Consider the following 6,859-nt stretch of genomic DNA (forward strand, 5'->3'; position numbering starts at 1 on the left):
TCTGTCTCAAAAAAAAAAAAAATCCCAATCAAAATTTTAAAATTTAAAAATTTAGCAAAACCAAAAAGATATATAGAATGTCTACAAATATATCAACCTCAAAAATGAAAAAAGGGGAAACCCTACCACCTATTAAGAATATTGGGTCTATGTATTAATTTGATAATTTTTGATGGCTGATGAGGGGCCTATGGGAGTTTATTATTATTCTTACTTTTATGTATCTGAGGTTTTCCATAATAATGTAAAAAGAATATTAAGTCCAGAGTTCAAAAGAAGTCAGTTTTAGAATTATAATTTTGGAAGTCAACAAAATAAAGATATTTAAAGCCATGGGACTGGATGATAACATTTACACAGAGAGAAAAGAGGACTGGGGACTAAAAAGTGAGCAACTCTTAATATTTTAAAGTTAGAAGGGGAAAATAAACTGAAGTAGACTGAGGCCGGAAAGGTAAAAGGAAAATCAGGAAAATGAGAAGTTTTAAAGCCCTAGAGAAGAAAATGTTTAAAAAATGTGGATGTAGCCAAGTGTGTCAAATGCTGCTCAAAGGCTAAAATGAGAATTGATCTATCGGATTTGTCAGATCGGAGGTTCAGACAACAGTTTGCGTTTTAAAAAAACAAATTAAATTTTCCTTGTGTATAGCATTCCAAAGGCTGTCCATTGCATTTAGAATAAAATTCACTGTTTATTGTGACCTACAAAACCGCACATAGTCTGTTCCTGTCTTCTCCAAATTTGTCTCCTACCACTCTTCCCCTAGTTCTTAAGCATCTTACATACTTGAGCTGTACAGCACACACAAATAAAAAATATTTTCCTTAGCTATTTTTATATTAAAAACATAAGAAGATGGTCAAAATATCAGAAGTGATGAATTTATCTCAGTCTGGGGCAGTACTTAATGTAAACTAGCTTGAACTGACCATTCCCCAACCTCAGTTGTAATCAAGTTCTTTAGCCCTAAACTGACCAAGGGAATGGCCATCAAAATCACTGGAGAATGTAAGTATTCACAGAAGCAAAGACCACAGGGGACAAACTAGGAGAAAAAAAGAAGCAACAGAGTGAGGGTGCCCCACCTTTATATCGGGGGACAGTTTGGATGTATTGTTCAGCAAATATCCATGCACTCTCTGACTGTTTGCAGAAGATAATTCTCTGCTTATTGCTTTTGGGTTCAGCCAAGTGACTTGCTTTCACCAATGGAGCATTAGTGAGATATGCAGAGACCTTAATTGTGCTGTATGGTTTCTCACGACCCTTCTTTGGTGATCACTATGAGAAGATGCCTCAGGTAGCCATAGCCCCCTGAGTCTGGGCCCCAGAACCAACATGTGGAGCAAACCTGAACCCTGTCTGCAGGCCACCTGGCCAAGCCCATACAATTGATTTTATAGACCCATAAGCATGAAAATAAATACTTGTCATTATAAGCCACTGAGTTTGAGGTTCTTTCTTATACAACATTATTGTCACAATAGTTGATTAATACAAATGGCAACAATTAGTGCTATCTGCCATCTATCCTGTTCTCTTACCATTACGTCTCAGTGGACCTACAACTGTTCTCTCTATGTTTAAAGTGAAATAGTTGAACAAATTCAAATTGTGTATATTCTCCAAAGCATTAGGGTACTATGTGATAAAGAACAACATATGGAATATGCTTCCTTTTGTGTAAGAGAACAGAAAAATAGGAGAGAGATTGATTTTGGAAAAAAAAAAAGTAAACAATGGAGGAAGAAACCAGAAACTTAAAAAAAAAAAAATTACAGGTTGTGACAGGAAGGAATAAGGAAGGAAGCAATACTTCTCAGAATATACCTTTTCAGTTTTTACTTTTGAACCTTTTGTATATTAAAAGATGAAATCAACGTGAGAAGAAAACAGCAAACCCTAAAATTGAAAATAAAGGAAGCTAACTGTATATCAAATTGTGAAAATGGACACCTAATGAATGATTTCTAATGACTTTGAACACAATATACAGACTTTAATGGAATATATTAAAGGAAAAAAACTGGAAAAAATAGTAAACCTCACTCAATAATTGTGATGGTTACTTTTATGTGTCAACTGGGCCATGGGGTCCCTAAATATTTGGTCAAACATTCTAAATGTGTTAGTGAGGTTGTGTCTGGGTGAGAGTAACATTTGAGTATTTGAGTCCGTAAGACTGAGGAAAACAGATTGCCCTTTCCAATATGGGCAGGACCCATCCAATCCATTGAAGGCCTGAATAGAGCAAAATGCTGACAAAGAAAGAATTTGCTCTCTCTGCCCATGGTCTTTGTGCTGGGACATCACTCTTCTCCTGGCTTCGGACTCAGAGCCAGGCTGAAATTTACACCTTTGGCTCTCCTTGTTCTCAAGCCTTCGAACTAGTATCGGAACTATACAACTAGTTTTCCTCCATCTCCAGCTTGTGGAATTTTGGACTTCTCAGCCTCCATAATTGTGTGAGCCAATTCCTTATAATCTCTCTCTCTCTCTCCCTCTCTCTTCATCTATCTATCTACATATATATATATATATATAATATATGTATATATATAATTTCTCTGTAGGATAAAGCAAATGAGTAAATAAGTAAATGTTTTAATGTTTATAAAAACTGAGAATTTCAGTTAAAGAGAAAGGAGATACAATTTGTTATTTTGTAATTTTATGGTTAGTACTTTTCCTTCCTGCTTAGGAAATATATATTCACTCCATGACGATATTCTCCTTTGTTTTTTATAGTTTTAGTTTTCATATTTATCTCTGTGATCCATCTCTAATTTTTTCTGTGATGTAAGGTAGGGGTCAAGGTTGTTTGTTTTTTTTCCCCACATGGATTCTAGAAAGACTCTATAAAAGACCAGGAGGAAAAGGTTTGAATTGAACTCTGGCCCTAGCTCAGCACAAACAAGTGGTTGAAACCTCTCTGTACAAAGATTATATAAATCAGTATCATAACATGGGTCATTACATCTTAGAGAATTTTATTGAACCTGATACAGGATTAAATTAGTAAGTGAGATATTCATAATTCTTTCAGCTTTTCCAGATTCTCTACTGTGGTAGGGTTTTATTCAAATTCATTTGCAAAAATAACATCGTTAAGTCAAAATCTAAACTAGCACCAAGGTCTGGGCTATAACATCTGTTTTTCCTTAATACTCTCTAATCTTTGGGTAGTGCTTATAGGATAATATATATTTTTCTATAAAATGTAAATCAGGTGGTAGAAAGTAATATTTTTCAGTCTCCTATAGTTTTATATAATTCAAAATTTAAATGTCCTCATTATTTTCTTAAAGAGTACTGTCTGTTTTGCCGGGCGCGGTGGCTCACGCCTGTAATCCTAGCTCTCTGGGAGGCTGAGGCGGGCGGATTGTTTGAGCTCAGGAGTTCCAAACCAGCCTGAGCAAGAGCGAGACCCCGTCTCTACTAAAAATACAAAGAAATTAATTGGACAACTAAAAATACGTAGAAAAAATTAGCCGGGCATGGTGGCGCATGCCTGTAGTCCCAGCTACTTGGGAGGCTGAGGCAGGAGGATCGCTTGAGCCCAGGAGTTTGAGGTTGCTGTGAGCTAGGCTGACGCCAGGGCACTCTAGCCCGGGCAACACAGTGAGACTCTGTCTCAAAAAAAAAAAAAAAAAAAGAGTACTGTCTGTTTTGAATACAAATCTGAACCCATGAAGAGAATGACATTTGCATTCAACCCATGTTAAATTGTAACCATAATCTGTGACTTTTAAGTATCATAGCTAATTTTCAGACTTCATCCTTCAACAAATTGAAGAATTCAAAACAAGTTGTTTCTTCAAACAAATGAGGAGTAGATGGGTTTGTATGTTTATTGCACTGACTAGAACAGAATTATAGCTTTATATTTCTATCATAAGTAGTCTTCTCATGCATACTATTAAGACTGAACTAAAAACCTTTACAAATTATGCTGAACTATCCCAGTTTTACTTTCACTTAAGTCATGTTGGACAAACAGATTAACCTCTTTGAACCTGTTTTCTCACCTGCAAATGTTCTCAAACTTTGGTGTGTATCACAATCACCAGGAGAGCTAATAAATTATAGAATCCCAAGCTCACTGAAACAGGATGAGAATAGGGCCTGAATCTCTGTATTTTTACCAAGTTTCCCCAGATAATTCTGATTACATATCAAAATTTGAGAACTTTTGTCTTAGTACGCTTCTACTAAAAGATTGATCCAGCTTCGCACAGTGTCAGTATCGTAGCCAATGAGGTTTATCCAAGGCGCGATTATTGCTAATTGAAAACTTTTCCCAATACCCCGCCATGACAACTTGCGACATAGTCGGCACTGGCAATTTTTGGTGGTCCCTACGGGGACTGAATTAAAAAAAAAAAAAAAGATTGATCCATTCAGGCACTTATTTATTTATACTTGTTAGTAGCGGTAAACATGTACTGAGTGACTAGGTGCAGTCATATACTGCTGAGGTCTTAGAGATGAAAGAGACTGAATTTTTGTGTCCCACCCCCAAAATTCATATGTTGAAACTCTAACCCCCAATATGACAATATTAGGAAGTAGGACCTGTGAGGAAGTGATAAAGGTTAAAGTCTTAAGTGTGGGGCCCTAATCTGATAGGGATAGTGCTCTTGTAAGAAGAGGAAGAGAAACTAGAGCTCTCTCTTTCTGCCATTGAGGACAAAGCAAGAGGGTAGCCATCTACAAGTCAGGAAGAGAGCCCTCACTGGGAACTGAATTAGCTGGCACCTTGATCTTGGACTTCCCAATCTCTGGAACTGTGAGAAATAAATTTCTGTTGTTTAAGCCACCGAGTGTATGATATTTTGTTATGGCAGCCTGAGCAGACTAATACACTGCCCTAAAGAAGGTTTTCAGTTTAAGCACTATTGGGCATCTATCCAAAGGAACAAAAGTCATTCTATAATAAAGACATCTGCACTCTAATGTTTATGGCAGCATGATTGACTATAGCAAGGATGTGGAAACAACCCAAGTGCCTCTCAATCCATGAGTGGATTAATAAAATATGGTATATGTATACAATGGAATACTACTCAATTATAAAAAACGAGGGTGATCTAGCACTTCTTATATTTTCCTGGATAGAGCTTGAGCCCATCCTCCGAAGTGAGTTATCACAAGAATGGAAGAATAGGCACCACATGTATTCGCCATCAACTGGCACTGACTGATCAACACTAAGGTGCTCACATAGTAGTAATATTCTTTGGGGGTAGGGGGTTGGGGGTGGGTAAACTCACAATTAATGAACATGGTGAGCGTTGTAGAGGGGGAAAGGGCAAGTCTCAAATCATGGTTGGGATGTGGCAAAATCATAACATGTAACCAAAATGTTTGTACCCCAATAATTTCCTGAAATAAAAAAAGAAGATTCTCAGTTTAGTGGAGGAGACACACAAATAACTGATAAATGCAATACAGTATTGCGTGCTTTAATACGAGCAGACAAGTTAGCATGGAAGCATTTTGTTATCAGGAGTGGTTCTAGAGGAACAGAATTTTAACGATGAGTTTTCTGAATTGATTTGAGGATTCATGGAATTGGTTCTCTAAACTGATTAAATTTAAAGACGTTAATGACTCTATTTAATGACTCTCTTTCTAGTGCTAAAGAGAGCATTGATAGTTCATGGTATGATCTGGCAATAAAGGTATACAAAATATCTGCATTGGATATTTCTAGTTAGCCACTCATAAGAAGCAAGGGGCTAAGTGACTATATGATCTTTTCGAAAATTTTTAGAAAACTAATGCATATAATAAGATTGGCTGGTTGCTCCTAATGTTGCTGGACAAAATTATGAAAGAAAAGGATGAACTCAGAAATTTGAATTCCCAGCTCAAGCACTGTACACATGACCTGAAGGCTTCTTTGTGTTCCCTGAGGGAGACTGTACCCTGAAGGCTGAGATTGCTGAAAGTCAAATGCAGGATTTCTTCCTGATGCTGTCTGAATTAAAACACAAGTTGAACTCTTAGCCTTGTATGGTGGCCACTGTTAAAGTGAGGGCATTGAGTGGGAAAGAATGGGATCCTGTAAATTGGGATGGGGACATTTTGGAAGACCCCAATAAAGCTGGGGATACTGAGCCCTAAATTCTTATAAGTCTTCTTTGCCAATGCAAGAGGTCTCTTCACCTCCAGTGGAAGCAGTCTCCCCACCCCCTTCTGAAGGAATTAACCCCGTATTGTCTGTGGAAACTGTAATGGCCTCCCCTGAGGGTGATCATACAAGACAATGCTGATTCTCCTCAGGACCCACCCCCACCACTCCTCTTTGCTTCTAGTCCTATAACTAGACTCAAGTCCCAGCAGGCCCTACAGGTGAAGCACACAGTATGACCCATGAGGAGATGTGCTACTTCAAAAGAACTACTTGAGTTTTCTAATTTATACAGACAAAAATTAATTAATCACTTAGTATATGTCAGCATACGTTGTAAATGTTACTGGAATAGCAGAATGTTATAAAAATGCAAAATTTGATCCTTTTCAAGCTCATAATACATAAAGCATTTTATCATTTTGACCATATTAACATACACTAACAATGTAACATCGAACACTGAGTCATTCGGCAGCACAATTTTGGGAGAAAAAAGAACTTGCTACTGATATTCTTTATAATGAATGCAAAAGGGTGTTTTCACTTGAATTATTTGGACATTTGGCCCAATGCTTTACTCAGTGAGCATAGACTTGGCTTAAGAGAGTTAATTCATACCATTTGGAGGCTGAAGCAGTTATAAAGCTGCCTTGGAATGTCCTAAATTGTGCCTAAGAGACCTGTTATTGACAGATGTGTTCATGTAGTCCAGTCAATCG

Source organism: Propithecus coquereli, unplaced genomic scaffold (assembly GCF_000956105.1).
Source record: "Propithecus coquereli isolate 6110/MARCELLA unplaced genomic scaffold, Pcoq_1.0 Scaffold9, whole genome shotgun sequence".
Taxonomy (NCBI): Eukaryota; Metazoa; Chordata; class Mammalia; order Primates; family Indriidae; genus Propithecus; species Propithecus coquereli.